The sequence below is a fragment of the Sciurus vulgaris genome (genome assembly GCF_902686455.1).
Source record: "Sciurus vulgaris genome assembly, chromosome: 19".
Lineage (NCBI taxonomy): Eukaryota > Metazoa > Chordata > Mammalia > Rodentia > Sciuridae > Sciurus > Sciurus vulgaris.
In genome coordinates, this window is record NC_136480.1 from 16,052,817 (window position 1) to 16,072,880 (window position 20,064).

General features: G+C 42.1%; 1 protein-coding gene across 3 annotated transcripts in view; it reads right to left on the minus strand.

The window, feature by feature from the left end:
* LOC306650301 (contactin-4) overlaps positions 1 to 20,064 on the minus strand; it is a 953,963-nt gene that overhangs the window by 716,976 nt on the left and 216,923 nt on the right. The gene's annotated exons all lie outside the window — the stretch shown is intronic.

A 20,064-nucleotide genomic window follows, 5' to 3' on the forward strand; every position in this document is an offset into this window, starting at 1 on the left:
TCTTTGGGAAAGAAACTTAGCATTTTATAGACATGCACGCGTTCATTCCCAGGGTTCTGTAGTAACTGGATGGCATTTCATGGGTCACTATAAATCAGGTGTGACTCGACTGACCTTCGAGGTAGGCGATGCCACATTTGAAACACTCTTGGCATCCTACGTCTTTGCAGCTGGGAAATTGTTTTATGGACAGACGAATACAAAGAAGTCTGATGAGTAAAAGGATCAGCTTCAGAACTGGAGAGACCGGTTAGACCCCTGGCTGCGTCACCTACCTCTGCAGGACCTGGGCAAAGCATTGCACTTAGGCGAGACCTCTGCTTTTGTCAAGTGGAGACCATCATGGATTTGATGCCCGAGGCCGAGCACATAGCACTAATTCAAAACTAGGGTAAAGTAAGCAGGTAGGAGACCCAAGAGAGCCAGGGCTATGGATCTATTCTGAGTTTGGAGCCTGAAACCCAGGACATGTGATAGTGTCATTCCTCTCCAAAGGCCACAAACTTGAGACCTAGGAAGTACAGAGGTAGGAAAAGGCCAATGCCTGAGTCTGAAAGCAGTAAGGCAGGAGGAATCCAGTCTTTCTGGAAGGCAGGTCAGACTTTCCTCGTAGTCAGACCTTCGGCTGATTGGACGAGACCCACCCACATCAGGAAGGGCATCTGGTCACATTTCTACTGATCAAAATGTGAAGCTCATGCAGAAATATCCTCACATTCAGAATTGTGTTTGACTAGTATCTGAACACCCTGTGACCCAGTCAAACTGACATAAAATTGACTATCACAAACCCTAAAATATATATATATAAAAAAATATATATATATGCATCAAGTCATAATTTTCCCAAAAGTAGGCACAAATACTATAGAAGGAGATGTTCCACCATTTTTGATAGTACATTTCTATGTACTATGGAAAAAAATACCATCAACCTCTAATGGTATATTAATATCTTGAGTATATACATATACTATTGTTATTTTATTACATAAATAATAAAATATAAGCATCTTATTAAAAATGCCATCAATATAGAAACAAGTGGCCTTACATTGTTGCCTCTGCTTACATAGATGTCTTGCCTATAATCCAGCGAGTATACTGACCACTGGTGAGTCTTGTTGAAAAACAGAGGCACCTAAATACAGAAAAGGAATTGAAGTCTTTCGGTGGAGACCATCCATGGCGGGGCCTGAGCTGATGAGATTCCAAAGTGTCTCTGAGGACAGAGATGCTGAAGATCCAACAGCAGAATGGGAAGAACATGAGCTAGGACCATGGTAAGGACAGACACTCTTGAAATTAACTTTCTCTTCAGAAAGAATACTAAAGAAAGCTTCCGTTCTTTGGGGAAAACCATTGCCTATGATTCTGTTTGCAGGACTGTGGCGCTGGGGGCTGGGGTTGGGTCAGGATCTGAGGAAGGCCAGGAGAACATGATGAGACCTCATCTATTGTCCTGAGTTTCATCTATGGACACTGGGAAAGGTGGTTTCTCTCCTTTTGAGGGGTAGGCTTGAAGTTCTCAGGAAGCCACCTACCCGCTTATAGACAGAGGTGGACTGATATGGTGTGGAGGTGAGGGGTCCCCCAAAAGCTCACAACGCAGGAAGGTTCAGAGGAGAGATGCTTGGCTGTGAGCCGGGCTTACTCCCCTGATGGGCTTAACTGAGTGGTAACTGGAGGAGGTGGGCACTGGCCGTGTGACTTTGGGGTATGTATTGTGTCTTGTAACTGGAGTCCTCTGCTCTGCTGCTTCCTGGTCACCATGTGAGCTGCTTTCCTCTGCCACAGGCTCCGCCGTGATGCTCAGCCTCACCCAGAGCCCCGAGGAAGGGAGCCGGCCTTCTGAGGACCGAGACCTCTGAAACCGGGAGCCCCTGAATACGCCTTTCCTCCTCTATCGTTCTGATCAGGTCCTTAAATCACATTTAGTCACAGCAATGCAAAAGCTGACTGATAGAGGAACAGAGCGGGGACACAAGAGAAAAGGCGAGACAGGCACAGCTTGAACCTCAGGATTTGCCGATTACACCGATTAAAACCCAGAGCAAGAGAGTTCTGGCCATCCCCACCGAAAGGCGCACTTGGGGCTCAAACACAAAACCATATTGTAAGTCGCTTCCTGAAGCCTTTGTCCAGCAGGGCGAAATCTCTGACAGCTGAGTTGATCCCGCACAGAAAACCTACAGGCGAATGTGCTCGTGTCAACCTGAGTGTGTTTGTGTGTGTGAGCGGATCTCACAAGCAATGGCCTGAGATGGACACCACAGATCCAAGGTCTGGGTATCTTCTTCCTCTTTCCTCTCCCCAAACCCAAGCTGATGTGAGTTAGGTCGAAACCTTGTTCCTGGAATGACATACCATGCTCCCCAACCCTCAGCTTCCCAACTGCATGCCCTTTCCTACCCCCGACCCCCAGGAAACTGGACCATTAATACCCAGAGACATTTCTTTTCACGAGTGAGGGGGATACGTGTTCGTGGGATCTAATGGGGAGCTGTCATCAGTAACGCTACTGAACATCGACAGAGCCCTGACAGCCCCAAAGCTCAGCAGGGGAAGGTGGGTAAGCCCTGCTCCGGGAAATAAATGTCCTTTTACCGGCCCCGCCTCCACTTGCACTCTCTGCATTCCACTGCACTCCATGAATGTGCAGAAGCACATGGGCAACATGATGAAGTCCAGTCTTAAAATTCTGCTACCTTCCAAAGCTCTCTGTGCTGATTTTACGTTGTTCATACTCAGAAGCAATTTAATTTCAAAGTTCTCAAGTGGCCGACTTGAGATACCCCTGAGCACCTGTATGCTTTCTATTTTTTTTTAAATTTATATCTGCAAATGCCATAATATTACATAAGCCAACCCAAAAAAACCAAAGGCCGAATGTTTTCCCTGATAAATGGATGATGATACATAATGGGAGTTGGGGGGGAGAGAAGGATGGAAGGACTTTAGATTACGTAGCAAGAAATGAGAGAGAGGGGGTATGAAAGATGGTGGACTGAGACAGACAGCATCACACTATGTACACGTATGATTACACGAATGATGTGAATCTACATCATGCACAACCATAGGAACGAAATGATGTACCCCATTTGTGTACAATGAATCAAACTGCAGTCTGTAAAAAACTTTTTAAAAAAATGTTGAAATAATTTTTTAAGTTGTAGATGGATACAATATTTTAGTTGATTTTTATGTGGTGCTGGGATCAAACCCAGGGCCTTATGCATGCCAGGCAAGCCCTCTACTTCTGCACCCCAGCCCTAGCCACTGTGTGCTTTCTTAATCAGCAGAGTCCCAATAGGATAGTGGCTTTGATCTCAATCTGTGGGACAGGGAGATGGGGGTGGAGGTTGGGGAGTGCCAGAGGAATTCAATCTTTTATTTAATTAAGTCATTTATTTATTTTGGTAGCAGGGATTGAACCCAGTAGCATTTAACCACCGAGTAACCACCCCAGCACTTTTTGTTTTTATTATTTGTTAATTTTTATTTTGTGAGAAAGGGTCTCTCTCAGTTGCTAAGGGTCTCACTAAGTTACAAAAGCTGCCCTCGAACTTTCGAGCCTTTTGCCTCGGCCTCCCGAGTCACTGAGATTACGCAGGTGTGCACCACCACACCCGGGTAGAAATTTAATTGAAAGGGCAGGCAGACTATTTATTGAGATTCAGAATGTGTTCGCTGGGTTTGAAGCACACTCAAAAAGAATGGGTGATTATTTCAATCTCAGCCATGGAAGAAATGGAGGGAATCTGAAAGTCTATGCATATAAAGTTAAAAGAGATTGAAGCAGAAAGGCACTTGAAGGGAACAGTGTGCACTGTCATTGACCGGGTTCTGTGAATCTCCACGGGACCATGGCATGCAAAAATGTTCTCCCAGATTCTACCGTTTCCATTTACACTCCTTCTCCTGTCCGATGCTCCCTCCTCAAACCATTACAGTCTGCGCTCTAGTAATAGACTAATGGGGCTTGATTTCCTTACCTGGGCCGGTTTTGCTATAGGAGACTTCATCCTGTAAGAATCAAACTTGCAGCAGTGCATGTCTATGAAATTAAAATGGAAGGGACCCGTTCAGGTATGCTTGCTGTTATTGACAGTCACTGCAGATCAGTCCGTCCAGAGGCAAAAGGTATTTGGCACGAAAAATACCTTTGCTTATCAAGCTGGGGCCACTGGGATGGAAATTTCAGGCCCAAAGAACAGCAACCTGACACGCACCCAGCATACTCAGGAATCTGAACCTCGGTAATCCCCGGATGACCGTTAACCTGAATCCACTAATCGGAGACTGCAAATTTTTCTCTATTATAAAACTCTGATGCATCGAAGAAGTTAAATAAACATAGCTAGTTGCTCAATAAAAGGAGCAGACCCTGCAACCAGCATATTTTATATGACTAGATTTTCAATAAGTTAGAATCTAAATTTTGGCTAAGTGAGAGAAACATATTACAGACAGCCAAAGTAATTCAAAATCTGCCATTTTAGCCATTTATGTGAATACTTCAGTGACATTAGTTCATCCACATCATCACTATCCATTCTCCCAAATTTTGATCATCTCCAGAAAAAAAAAAAAAAATCTGTACCCTTTAAAATAACTCCCCAGCCCCTGGCAAATTCTGTTCTACTTTCTGTTTCTCTGAATTTGACTAAGTTTTATTCTTTTGTGTCTGGCTTGAGATTTCACTTAGCACATGATGTTTTCAAGGACTCTCCATATGGTAGCTGATGTCAAAGTTTCATCCTTTTGTTAAGACTGAGTAATAGTCCCTCACGTGTCTGTATCATGTTTTCTCCACCCTTTTGCCCACACCCTCCGGGGAGCTGTGCCTACCTTTTGATTCTTCTGAATACTGTCGCAAGGGACACTGGTCTATGAGTATCTGTTTAGGTTCTTGCTTTCAGCTTAAAGGTTGCTTCACTTCTTGCTCATCTAAAAGCAAAACCTTCCAGCCAGCAAGGGGTTATAATGTTAATGAAATGATAAAGGGCTATGGTAAAAATCAAATAATCAAATGCATATCTTATCACATGATCCTGTGCAACCTTGTGGCTCAAGCTGAAAGCATTGTTGCACTGATACTTTAGGACCTTTAACTTATTTTCCAAAGCAAACAAAACAAATAACTGTGGGTACTGATAATTTTCTCTCTCTTTCTCTCACTGTGACTTCCAAAACTGCCTGTTCTCTGCTATAGATCATTGATGTGGGTTTTAAATAAACAAATATTGGTCTATTCTATAGCACTCACTGTATCTTTGGTTGAGGTAAAATGAATATCTAATCATACATCCTAAGACTCCTTTCTCTTATAAATGTAACTGGCCAAGTCACAACACAATCCTCAATGTAATGATTTTGAAATTTATGTGACCTTGAACATCCTTCCTAACCACATCCAGGTATTAATTCCAACGCTTCCCATGCAGAAAGCTGAGGAACGAGGTTGCTCTGAGCCAGAACCTCAGAGGCAATCTACAGTTGTACAATGAGCAATCATATTTACAGCCCAGATGAAGAAGAAAATGAGTAGTGCTGAAAACCGAAGTTCTTGAAAATTATAATAAATGCCATACTCAACAGTAAAACTTTGGGACTCTTATTTTCGTAGTGTAGCTCTTCTCATTTAAATGATTGTAGAACTCGACACATGTTTGGATGCTTCCTAAGTGCTGGTCACTCTGGTAAGGTGATCTTATTTAACCGTCACGACCATCCTGACAGTTTTGTGGGGACAGTGATTCTTGCCATTTAAGGCTGAGGACACTCAGAGCTTTAAAGAATTCTCATAGGGCACATGCTATACCTGGCAGAGACGAGATCAGAACCCCTATTTCTACGACTCCTGGGTGGAGACAGTTAATGACTGTACTACCCAGAATTCTTCCGGGTCACGCTGCACAACTGGACAATGCTTCCAAAACACAAAGAGGGGTTCATGAGGGAGACTGGAATTGAGGTGTCTTGTGAATTAAGATGAGCCTCCTCAGAGCTGGATGGTGCTCTGACCACCGCTGACAGAAGCCACCTTATCTAGTTATTTTATCTTTCATTTATTTTTTGGTACCAGGGATTGAACCCAGAGGTGCTTAACCACTGACCCACATTCCCAGCTTTTATTTATTTATTTTTTATTTTGAAACAGGGTCTCACTGAGTTGCTTAGGGCCTCGCTAAGTTGCTGAGGCTGACCTTGAACTCATTATCCTCCTGCCTCAGCCTCCCAAGTCCCTGGGACGACAGGCGTGTGCCACTATGCCCGGCATTATCTGCTATTTCACTTTGAGAATTTCACCATTCACCATGGCTCCAGCCAACATTTCTCTTAGACCTCTCCCCTGAGACCCTCCTGTTGGCTCTTCCACTGAAATAAAAAAATATTCCAGGAATGAAAATACCTCTAAAGCATTGTTAGGAGAGCTTTATTGCTGCTATGGTCATTATTTCAAATGATAATTATTTCCTCCTTGGACCAAGCAACCGCAGGTCACAAGGGTACTGTTTCCTTGTGTCTTACAAAAAAGACAGATCGTAACCTCTGAAGAAATTATCCACCAAATGTAGACGTCTGTGTTTCTCTTTTTCCTATGTTCTGGCATTAGAAAATTTAGAAGACAGCAGTATGCATGGTTTTTCTGCATTCACATTGATATATACTTCACAATAATTTACAGCAGCCAAAAGTGACAAAGAAACTTAGAATACTAGTCATTAGTAACGCGATAAATTAAAATGGAATGCTGAAAGACATTGTGTGTAAAATTGATGTGCCATTAACCTTAACTATACCAATAAAGTTACGTGATGAAGGTCAACTACAAGAACAGGTATCTGCCTGGGATACACAGCAAATGCGCTTAACTCTGCATTAACGTGGAATAGCGATGCTAAAATGAAGTGGTAAACGAAACCAAATGTTAAGCCCAGATTGAGGTCAAGATAACAAATATGACTGCGCACAGTGGTGCACACGTGTAATCCCAGCAGCTTGGGAGGCTGAGACAGGAGGATTGCAAGTTTAAAGCCAGCCTCAACAATTTAGTGAGGCCTTAAGTGATTTAGGGAGACCCTGTCTCCCAATAAAAAAATACAGAGTCTGGGGATGTGACTCAGTACTTAACAGCCTCTGGGTTCAATCCCTTATACCAAATAAATAAATAAATAAATAAATACATAAATAAATAAATACATAAATAACACAGGTAGACACATCAGCCCTATTTAGAATTCACTATCGACAGCTCTTTTGATCTTATAATTTCTTGTAACTACTTTTTATCAATAAGTTTCAAAAAAAGTTTCTTTCTGAATACACCATCGACACATCTATGGACATTGCGAAATAGCAGAACATTTTAACGCGTGAAGGTTTTCCAGAGACAATGATTCTACCTCATTCTGAACCTGAGGAAATAAAGATGGAGAGACCCTGGGAAACGGCGTGAAGTCACGTCTAACTCTCATTCTGGTCTTATTAACTTATTTCAACCATATTCTCTTTGCTAAGGGATTTTCCCCTTTCGACTATTTAACACTGACAAGGTGGAAAGTTAGCATTTTTATCACTTAAAATGAGGTACTAATGCTTAATATACAGATGGATTGTGATGGGCAAACCTTACTTGAATACATTAAAATGATGTAAAGTCATTTATTTATACTATAAATGAGGGAACTGGAAAAGTTGAACTTTTCTGAAGACTTCTAAAGAATATGTAGGCTTTTAAGTGGGAGCAGCAGAGCACACCCATAATCCCTGCAGCAGGGGAGGCTGAGGCAGGAGGATCACGAGTTCAAAGCCAGCCTCAGCAAAGGTAAGGTGCTAAGCAACTCAGAGAGACTCTGTCTCTAAATAAAATACAAAGTAGGGCTGGGGATGTGGCTTAGTGGTCGAGTGGCCCCGAGTTCAATCCCTGCTATGCTCAAAAAAATATATAGGCTTTCAGACTAGAAAAACAAGGTTTGTGGACACAATTTATCCAATTTACTATCAGTTTTGAATAATTTTGGCTAAAATCATAATAATCACACTTTTATTGTACATGTGACTATTAAATAACATACAGAACACTCAGAGACAGTGTTTGAAGCCTAGTATATAATTGATAAGTATTTAGGAACATTTTCTTTCCTCTTACTTTTGAATAAGTGCAACCAAATTGCAAGATCTTTAATACAGTTGTGTGCTGTTTAACAATGGGGCTATGTCCTGAGTAATGCACAGTTAGGCAATTCTGCTATTGTGCAAATATCTTAGCATGTGCTTACACAAAACGAGACCGTCTAGCCTGCTACCCACCCAGGTTACAGGGCATTGACTATGGCTTCTGGTCTACAAATCTCTGCACATTACTGGACAAATACTGTAGGCAACTGTAACCCAAAGGTAAGCATCCATGTATCTAAACATATCTGAATATAGAAGAGGTATAATTATTATAGCATAAAGGATAAGGGCGTAGTATAATCCCAGCAGCTCAGGATGTGGAGGCAGGAGGATCTCAAAGTCAAAGCCAGCCCCAGCAACTTAGCAAGACCCCCTTTCAAAAATATAAACTAAAAGGGCTGGGGATGTGGCTCAGGGACTGAGCATCCCTGGGTTCAATATCTGCTACCAAAAATAAAGGAAGGAATGAAGGAATTAATTGATTAATTAATTAATTTACCATGGAAGGAGCTTGCAGGACTCCACGTTGCCCTGGGCGACGGTGAATGAGTGGCATTCGGGTTGTGGAGGGTGCAGGTCTAGGCCTGGGACATTACTGACTACGTCAGACTTCACAGAGACTGAACACTGATGGACACAAAAAGTTCTCTCTCTTCCATAATAAATGACCCTTAACCTACTATAACGACGTACCTTATAAACTGTTTAAGAAACCTTCCGACGCTTTCCTAATAACTCTTAAACAGGTCGTACCGCTGAACGGAAAGCTTTCTTTCTTCTTCATATCCTTAGGCTATGAAGTGTCTCCTATTTAAAAGTTTTAAAAATTTATTTTTAGCTTTTAAAGACTTTTGGTTAAAAAATCAAGACAAAGGCACACAGGTTATCCTGGGCACATGGGTCACAGGGTCAAGATCATCGATATCAGTGTGTTCCTCCTCCACATCTTGCCCTTCTGGAAGGTCCCAGGGGCAGTGAGACATCTTCTGTGAGGGCTATGCCTTCTGCACTTACCCCAAAGGACCTGCCTAGGGCTCTGGAAGGAAGAGGTGCCACTCTTTGGAAATAAGTCCCTGATGTGCTGCTTGGTTTGTGACATCCTTTGTGGATTTGCTCATAAGCAAATAATACACCGTGCACATTCCTTTCCACTAACGAGAATCTTCCAGCGCTGGCCTCTGGGTGTTCCAATGTTTCAAGGATATCTGCAGAAGTTTCTGCTAAACCCTTCGCTGTGCATTTCCTGGAAGGTTCTTCCTCTTTCTCTTCTCCCCCACTTTGCTTTTTCTCTGGCCAAATTCTACAGCTATTCATTCCACTGGTTGGCAGGAAGTTGTCAGGGTCATGATAATTTTATGGGCCATCACTGCACATATGGTCCATGGTGGTGTGTGTTTGTTCTGAGATGGGATCTCGCTCTGTTGCCCAGACTGGCCTTGAACCCTCCTCCTCCTGCCTCCATTTCCCAAGTAGCTGGGATTACGGGCAACCTGGTCGACTGTTGTGACGCAGCAGTTGCCTGTAGTGCTAGCAGGCGCAGGACAAGCTGGACTTGGAACCTCATTTTCTTGCAATGGACCATCACCAAATTTGCCTCTCCGTAAGATAAACAGGTGCACACTCTAAAGACACAAAATAAAATGCAAATGTGTGCACCAAGATGGTCTCACGAGTCCCTGAGCCTTCTCAAATTCCAATACCTACAGCTCTCACATACCAGCACACGAATAAACAGAAATAAGGATTCTTCATGGAAATTCTAGGGGGAAGAATACAGAGTCATCCCATTCCAGGCAAAGGGATGCTGAGGTGCCAAAAGAGACTTTGCAAGATGCCCCGTATTCCTGCAATCCCTCTTTCCGTACACACCACCCTTCTGATAAGCACATTTCTCCTAATGCGTATGTTTGCTGCACAGTCTATGTTTCCCATACGGTGCATAGTGAAGCATCTATTTGCACGATTGCATACTGACGTCTTCGTCTTTTTGGGGAGAATGACATCGAAAGACCAACGGTTCTGAACCGAGTCTTAGAAATCATACCAAAGACATCTGTACTGTTGCCAGGAAAGTAAGATAACACTTAGCAAAATTTAGTCTTTTCAGAAAAAAATAAAAATAAAAAGAGAGAGATGCTGGCTCCCTGGGACACCAGCTCTGAGTGGTAGCACATCCGTCGTTTTAAAGAAATTACTCGCATGCTGTGTTTGGTTTTCTGTCTCCCACCTTGCATTTTACAAACCGTATCAAAGCACGGAGTGTAGCAGCCCCAATTTCTTTCACAGCAGCCGCACTGTGTGAGCAAAATTGACAGATTAAGTAGAAGAAAGCTTCCGAACTCGCTGGAAATGCACTGTCCATTAGAACAGAATCGCAGGCCATAGAACACACAGGGAGGAATGTGTGGATGATCCCCAGCACTCTGACCCCGGGGCGTGATGATGCTCTTCTGGATATCTGCCGGGGGAGCAAGAGGCACAATCCAGGAATGACAACCCGCACCATCTTGCTCAGAACTCACACTGAGTGAGTACAAACTTCTGTAGTTGGAAAGGAGCTACTGATTTCTCTTGGTTATTATTGGGATGATTCCTCTCCCAGTGAGCATTAAATAAAAAAACAAAACTATACAGAACACATCTAGTCTGTGCCAAAATGAGCGAGGCCAAGCTGAAGGCAACTCTACTTTCTTCACAAACAGGAGCCACTGTGCACTGGATTCAGACACGCAAACTTGTCCTCTTTCCGATGGTGGGTCAAGTCTGCACTTAGCAGGCAATGTGCTACCTCTTATGTATGCAGAGACTTAGAGCGGGCATCAGAAATGCCTGCCATGTAGTCCATACCACCACGCCGAGGACAGAGCAGCATCGAGGGCTGGGAGCCCCGCTTTGGAGAGATCTGAGCGTTTATTAAAGTTCTACCCAAATGCACAGGCAGTTAGGAGGGGGACAGTCGTGGGTGTATATGGAATCAAAGGAAAGAGAGTCAGAAGGAGAAATTTGAGGAAGAGACACAGTGGATTGTCTGCAACTTAATTGGCATGTGTTTCTCCTTGGGAGCTTTTAAAAGTTTGCATCAAGAGATGTTTCAAAAATAACCACAGGCAAGTGAAACCTTTCAAAGGACAATAGTAATGCACGCATTCCAGGAACGATGTGACAGGAGGTGTTTTGCTCTATTATAAGTGGACAGAAAATGACATCATCCCACCATCGACTGAGGCCTCTCTGTGCAGAATTCCCTTCAAGAAAGGGCTGTTGAGAAATGACTTAGAAACTTCAGTTTTACTGTGTTTAGTAAACAATTTAAATTATTGACCCTCTACCATTGGAGACTTTTTCTCCAATTATTTGGACTAATTTGAATTCCCACAAATTTTTAAGTCAGATAAATAAGAAAAAGTATGCACCTCAAACACATTCTGATAAGGTACATCTTTTTAAAAACCATGTTTTACAATCAAATGGGTAAGTTAGTACATAGAGGTCACACAGAATGCAAAACTGTAAACACCAAGGGTTTAATATTTACTTATGGACAATTCACCAATTACTCTGCTGCTGTTTTTGTTTGTTAATTTGTTGGTTTCACCATTAACATGATGAGACGATGATGCACAGCAGGAAATGGTAACAAGAGAAGCCACATCTTGAATAAACTCAAATGAAATGCAAGGAAAAAGCATTGGGGAGGTGACATATTTTCAACGTATTTGGGATAAAAATGTTACCAAATGACACCAATGGGCAGGAGACTCAAGGGAAGTAGGTTTTTGTCAGAATGGTATTTGGGACTGTAATGGTTAATTCGAATTGTCAACTTGATTGGATTAAGATATGCTAAAGATTAAGAGGGTTCTGGGTGTGTCTGTGAGGGCGTTTCCAGGAATGATTGGCATGTGGGATAGCGAACTGGAGTGGAGCCCCTCCCTCTGTGTGGGCAGCACCACCCAATAGGATGGAATAAAAGCTGGAAGAACAAGGAAGCAAATGATGCAAACTTGATTCTCCTTGAATGGGTTCTTGACTGCTGATGGTCTGAGGATATTGAACTCTTGTTTCTTCATTCTTCCGATGGACTCTGCCAGTGATTCTCTAGGGAATTTCCAGAAGCCTTGGTTTCAGACTAGGGTAGCACTGTTGATCCTTCTTGTTCTGGGGCTTCTGCGTCTTGGACTGTCCAGTTGCTGGTTCTTCCAGCTCTCCAGCTGCAGAGGCCACTGTGGACCATCCAGCTTCTGGTCATGTAAACCAATCCAATAAATCCCCTTTTATAGTCATACTTCCTGTAGATTCTGTTCCTCTAAAGAATCCTGAGTAATATAGGGACCTACCTTAGATACTGTTAAAATTATTATTCATGCATCTAATACACATTTATCAGATGTGTAATACATGGTCCGGGCAGTATGCCTTGTAAGTATATTAAATACTTTGATATAAATTTTTTAAATAAAGCGATAAAAGTTTGAGATCAATACTAGCCTAGGTTTGCAGATGGGGACTTCAAGCCTCACACAAGTGAAATGAAATGAGTTCATCACTGATAATTCCACAACTTGAATCCAAGTCTTCTGATCCTACATCCACAGATTTTTCCACTACATCCGAAAACTAATTGGCTAAGAATAAGCCAGTCCAGAGTATCCCCCCAAATTCTCCAGTTCTCCATTGTAGTTAATGCTCATAGATTCTCTATTACATTCACCTCCTAAGCACTCTTCCCTAGGTTAGCTACTTCACTTTGCATCTAGCTCATATTGCCTAAGTATCGATAGCACCTACCTCTCTTAAGTTCTCACCTTCTACCATAAAACAGGCAAAAATTACCCAGGTTAGACCAACTGGTCACTATCTCTACTAGGAACCCAAATGGCTGGCATTAATTTTTTTTTTGTTTTTACATTTGTCAATTTGCACTTGAAAAATGATGATTTAAATGCATAAGTCTTGATTGATAGTGAAGCTGTGAGGTACTATCTGTATTTCTTGTTCTTTTACTAACTGTTCATATTTTTTTGTTTAATTTTTCTCTTGGGTTATATGTGCTCCCTGGGTTTAGATATATGACCCATTTTTTTGTTTGTTTTCTAAAATTTCTCTAAATTTTTAAATGATCTTAAGTATGTTTAATGCCTTTTTGACATTTGCACAATTTAAATTGATACACTAGACCCCAAATCACATGTTATTCAAGTTTGCTTAGATCCTGATACAGTTACATATTTTACATGTGTTCCTCAAGCTCAGATTCTTTTGCTGCACAGCAAGATAATGATTTCCCCCATTTAACCCATGAGCACACTATATTCATACCATCTTACCCATATCCATATGTACACTTATACTGGTTCTCTAAAATGCCAGCCTTGGCCTGGGGTTGTGGCTCAGTGGTAATGTGCCCACCTAGCACATGTGAGGCACTGGGTTTGATCCTCAGCATAAATATATAAAACTTCATATGTTTGAAGTTTATATGTCTTTTAGATGATAGTGCTTGGGTTTATCAAATGTGTCTTCTTTAAATGTTGCATTATTTCTGTTGTAATATTTTCGTCATTTTTCTTACTCTCATAGTCCATCTACAACTAAAAAGTTATTTCAAAATTGTTTTAAAAAAATGCCAACCTTAACCAAAATTCATTGCTAATATAAAATCGGGTTAGTTCCTTGACATTTTGATTTCTGTGGTCCCTCCAATATTAAATAGACACTTTATTTTGCTTTTAATAGTTCTTTTCAAAATTCTCTTGGCTGTTCTTGAATCTTATTCCTCCAAATGAACTTCAGAATAATTTTTAATTTTAATGCCCATACACAATGTGTATGGGTATGTGTGCACATGAGGAAATAAATTCTCTTTAAGACTTACACTCTCATCTCACTCGAAGTTTATGTTCATTGGCAAATTTTTATGATTTTCTTCACATGAGAACTATACATTTCCTCTTAACTCATTTTCTATATGTTTTATAGATTGTGACGAGGACAGCTCCTTATCATTATACATTCTTATGTGACAGCAAGAAAACTCAGAGTGAATTTTAAAAGGTGTCATAAAATAGATCTACTTAAAAATTTTGAGTTTGGAATAAATAGGAGTGCAGTTGCATTTTTTACTAAAAAAAACTAGTTTATGTGCTTTACAAAATGTTTACTTATTGTTCATTCCTTCACCAAATTGGAAAAAAAAATTTAAGTTGAACATAGTACAAGAGAATATTAAAAAAGAACTTAGTGGACATATCTAAAATTCTATCTTCTTAAGTACTGTATTGACTTAGATTGTGGTAAAATAATTAGCCTGTTCTAATGGCTTTTGTTGCTTTATAATGTATTCTGAAATTCTTATGATGTACCACCCGGAAACACCTTGACATATTCACAAAAGATGGAACCCAACCTTCTCTGATTCAGTCCCCAGCACCGCCCCCACCTCCCCTCCACCCATCCTTCTTCAATCCACATACATCTTACTTTTTACAAAAAAAATTAGTGCCCTCTGGATGTATAATGTTTCAAGGTCAGGAACAGACAGGAAAGTGTACTAAGCACCTGCGGCTGGGTGGAGCCATCTGCCCAGGCCTGCAGCCTAAGGAAGGACTGGGCATTAGCCCACCAGAAGCCCTGACACTCAGTCCAACTATCACACTATGGGTGTTTCCAGACTCGGTAGCATCATGAGACCGTAGCCAGTTTTCCATTTCTGTGCTCTGGGTCAGTTTGATTGCATAAAAATACTTGTTAGTAATAGGAAGCGGTTTCTCTATTGAGAGGGCAAAACCTTGTGCATTCTTTTGGACGAAAAAAAAAAAATCCAAAACCAAAAAACAAACAAACAAAAACCAAAACCACTTCATGGTTTTGTCTTTTTTTGTTTTATTACTATTTTCATTTAAGTGAAATAATTTGCATGGCTAAGGAAAATCAACCATATTTCAAACAGTAAATCTCTTCCCTGTTGATACAACCAATTTTGACTACTGATGTTGTGCGTCTTCGTATTTTTTATTTCAGTATGAGACGTTTGAAGTTTATATGTCTTTTAGATGATAGTGCTTGGGTTTATCAAATGTGTCTTCTAATGTTGCATTATTTCTGTTGTAATATTTTCGTCATTTTTCTTACTCTTATAGCTTTGATTTCTCTTTCTTAACTTTGCCAGTTGGATATGGTTGCACTTTACTGACAAAATATTATTATATGATAAAGTTTCATTTGCCTGAATGTACAGAATTTGGTCTTAGCTTACAGATTTTTACATGGGGCATTTTAATTTTTGTTAGACATATATATGTGTGTATACATACATACGCAATCTTTGTGTGTGTGTGTTACTGGGATCGAACCCAGGCATGCTCTGCCACTGAGCTCCATCCCCACCCCTTTACGATTTTTTATTTTGAGCTAAGGTCTTTCAAAATTGCCCAGGTTGGCTTCAAACTTGTGATCCTCCTGCCTCAGCCTCTCAAGTCCCTGGGATTACCAATGTGGGGCACCATGCCTCGCTTATTCTTTTTTTGAGGGTGGGTACTGGGGATTGAACTCAGGGGTACTTGACCACTGAGCCACATCCCCAATCTATTTTTATTTTATTTAGAGACAGGGTCTCAATGAGTTGCTTAGTGCTTCGCCATTGCTGAGGCTGGCTTTGAACTCGCAATCCTTCTGCCTCAGCCTCCCCAGCTGCTGGGATCACAGGCCTGTGCCACCATGCCTGACTTAAATTCTTAATAGCTTGCACATAACTCCAGTTTTAAACATTAGTTCTTATCACAACAATGACTAGCATATACTCACAAAAACTACCTCTGTACCTAGAAGGAAAAGCACAATAGCACTCAACCAAAAATCCAGAAAGGTCTGAACTGCCTGGCTTAGGTCAGTTTATCTGAAAACACAGAATTCTCTAATATTTGGGGGGGGGGGAGTACTTTTTCCCCCCCAAAAAAAACTAAGCTCTTGGTATCAACAGGGTGCTATGCACTATAAAATGTGAAGTATTCCAGTTGGCCCTTTAATGTTATTTGAAACAACGGAACCATTTGAATCACAACAGGTGTCAATAGGAGAACCACGTGTCACAAACTTCAGGACCTCCCAGGACGGTTTTGTCCGTGGCTCCTTGGGATAAGAGTTTCCTGGAGATCTTTGCTGCAGACTGGCCGGGGGTGGAGAGCTGTATATGAGCTGCAAGAGCTACCTGAGAGCCCGGTATTGTCATCAGTACCCGGGTGCAATTCATTTTTCATTCATGCTTGGTGTCCCATGCTGGTTGGTGACAGTGCCTACCTTAATTATCCAGGGTTCTGAAAATATTTGATATTAACCATCATGGCTGAACTCTTCTTCACCGTGAGAAACACAGAGGAGGACTGGACTCTGGTTGCTAAGTCCTCCCTCCAGTTGTGATCCCTGTTGCTTTTACCTACGTTTTATTGGTCACATAAATTTCTTTGGTCTCACTTTGTGGGGGAAGTGCAAATCCACCAAATACCCCCAAAGAGACAGAAACCAGAATATGTATAAACAAGTCGGAATCGGCCATACGTTTTATTTTTTCCTTTAATCTTTTTTTAGAAAGGTGTTTTCTTCTGTCACTAAAACCTTTCTTTCTCCATTGGCCCATTCAGAGAATACTCATTTCATGCTTATGGCTTGTGCCCGACCCACACCCTTAATCAAGAATCTCCAAAGTAGATAATGCTAGAAAGCAAGGGTGACTTTAGAATTCCCCTTCATCTTTCGAGGAAGGGCACAGAGTTTTCGGAAGGAAACACAATTACTTGGAGCACATATTTCCATCCAGTTACTTCTCATGCTAAGTGATTTTCCAAATAATTATCTGATCCTCCAGTTTCCAAAGTGTTTCAAATGCATGGAAACCTTTTCTTGACATAAGGAGCTCGCTGAATGGACGGCAGATTGAAGGCCGGCTGTGGGTGGCCCTCAGCCACCTAGCACAGGGAAGAAAGCCTACTGTAAAGCTGTTCCCATTGAGTGACCAAAGGGAGCACCCGCCACCTGTCCCAGGTGCACAGCTGCATCCATCAAGGCTGCTTCAAGTCACACTCGGCAAGACTTCTCCCTCCGATGATTAAAAGTGGATTGGCAAAGCATCGCTAAAAGCTCCCACAGAAAGAAAACTCAACAGTTTTGATGACAGTGAAAGGTTTCTTTCTGCTTCTTGTCAAATATGTCCCTGTTTGATATATTTCTCCCTGGGTTCCAAGAAAAGAATGAAGCAAATTAAAACCAATACAAAATGACACATCAAAATACCAGTCCCAGGTTGACAGGGAGACAGAGGCAAGACCATTTCCATGCGAGGGGGAGAGACTTTCTTCGCCCATCCAACGTGGGCCGCCTGGCTCCCCGGGGCCTCAGTGACTCACTCCTGCTGCTAGCGCTTGGCAGGACAGGTTGAATCAGGGAAGCAGCCTTCAATTAGAAATTCATTGAAATTTGTCAGATTCAATAAGACGTTAATGCCGTTTCCAGGAGGAAGGGTAGGTGTGCTTTTTATGCTGCCTGCTTCTTCTGCTTCGGGTAGTTTTCATTCCAGGATACATGCCTTAGCTGCTATTCTGCATTCTTTAAAAAGAACCACAAAAAATAAGAATAATAATAAGTGGGTGGGGGCGGGGCAGAGGAGGATAAACTCAAGGGAGACTTTTCTGTTGTTGTTGTTTATCAATCGAATGTGGAAATTCCAAAACACCTACTGAGTTCACCAGCTCTGGACCCTTCAGCTCCTGCAGTGAAAACAGTTTTTGTTTGTTTGTTTGTTTGTTCTTCTTAGTATTCAATTGCAATCGTTTCATTTATTTAGCCTCAGAGCAAGCAAGTCCGAGCCGAGAAAGGGCTAGCCTCGGATCCTGAAGGGTTAACAGGCTGTCATCTCGGCAGATCATCCTGGTGTTTTGAGTCAAAAGAGCAGACAGGACTCCTGCTGAGCGTGCGGAGGGATACAGGGGAAGCCACACTGTAAGACCGGGTGAGAAGGGGTGCGGGGATCTGGTCGGACGTCCCCTACAGCTGAGGGCTTCACGCTGAAGGTAAAGGGCAACGACTGGGCTGGTGGGACAAGTGCAAATGCTGACCCTCCGGCCGTGATGTCCCTCCAGCGGCTCTGAAAGCCACAGAGGACGGCGCCATTCAGGATCGTGCAAGGTGGACGTTCCACTTGATGACATAAAACAGCACCAGGCCCTCTCGGACATGCTGCCCTGGCTGAGAGAACCTGCTCACGCACATCCTAGAGCTCCACAGGATCAGTCACAGTTAAAAACGGTGGACCTGGAACCCTCAGGCATGGCTGCTGGGACTGCAGATTGGAGCAACCACTCCAGAAAGCAGTATGGAGAGTCCTCAGAAAACTTGGAAAGAACCACCATTTGACCCAGCTAGCCCCCTCCTCAGCCTATACCCAAAGGACTTAAAATCAGCACACTACAGTGACGCAGCCTCATCAATGTTCATAGCTGCTCAATTCACAATAGCTAAATTATGGAACCAACTTAGTTGCCCTTCAACGGATGAATGGATAAAGAAAATGTGATATATATACACAATGGAATATTACTCAGCCTTAAAGAAGAATGAAATTATGGCATTTGCTGATAAATGGATAGAACTGGAGATTATCATGCTAAGTAAAGCAAACCAATTCCAAATAACCAAAAGCCAAATGTTTTCTCCAATATGTAGATGCTGATCCATAATGGGGCAGGGCAAGGGAAAAATGAAGGAACTTTGGATAGGGTAGAGGGCAGGGAGGGGAAGAGAGGCAGTATGGGGGTTGGGAAACATGGTGGAATGAGACAGACAATATTACCCTATGTACGTGTATGATTGCACAAACGGCTCTGCATTGTGTACCACCGGAGAAATGAGTACAATGAGTTGAATTGCATGCTGCTGTCATGGATAACTAATGAGAAATATATTATATGGGCAAAAAAAAAAAAAAAAAAAAGGCTAACCTGTAAAATTGGACCTTTCCATCTCACGGAAGAAAAGACCAGGAGTCTCTGAGTCCAAACTTGAAATGCACCCAGTGCATTAGTTGGAAGAGAACATCAAGTCACTGAAGCATTATCCCAACTAGTTTCCCTTTACAGCAAAGTTCCCATCAGGACAACAGACATTTATTCAGGCATCTGGTTTAAACGATTCCAATATTTAGAACCGCTAGGGAGTCTGATATTCTACCTGACAGCTAAACTGAGTTAGGGTTTAATAAAAGGTCCTAGTGATGTGAATGTAACCTGCATACTATAAATTATTTATTTGATGCCAGGAGATTTTTACCAGTGCTATTTCCCACAGTTTGGTAAATGGACAGGACTTAAGGAAGTGGGAAAATAGCACATAGAAGCAAACACACCAAACTCGAGCTGTTCCCGAGACCCACCACGCATGTGGGGAAAGGGTGGTAAATGGACTCTAAGGTGCCATTAGGAATTGCTTGTTTGGTCCAGAGGAGCGTTTTTAAAAATCTGGATTATTGGGGAGCACAGTTTGAATGACCCCTCTAAAACACAGGCTGGGATTTACCTGCCACTGTGGCAGTAAGGTGCCAGGGCAGGAGGCCTCTGAGAGGTCACTAGGCTGGTAGGAGGGTCCTAGTGCAGTTACCATGGAAACGAGTTACTACAGTAAACAAGTTTGGCCTCCCGGCTCCTCCCTGTCTCTTGTCTTCACTGGCCAATTTCTGTGCACCTACAGGTTACAGGATGGTGAGAAGCTAGGACAGACTATTGTCCTTCAACCCCGAACTTCCCAGGTTCCTGAACTGGGAGAGAGAAAGCAATTTTTTGTTATAAGTTACCCAGTCTGTTGATTCTGCTGAAGCCGCAGAAGGAGGACTGG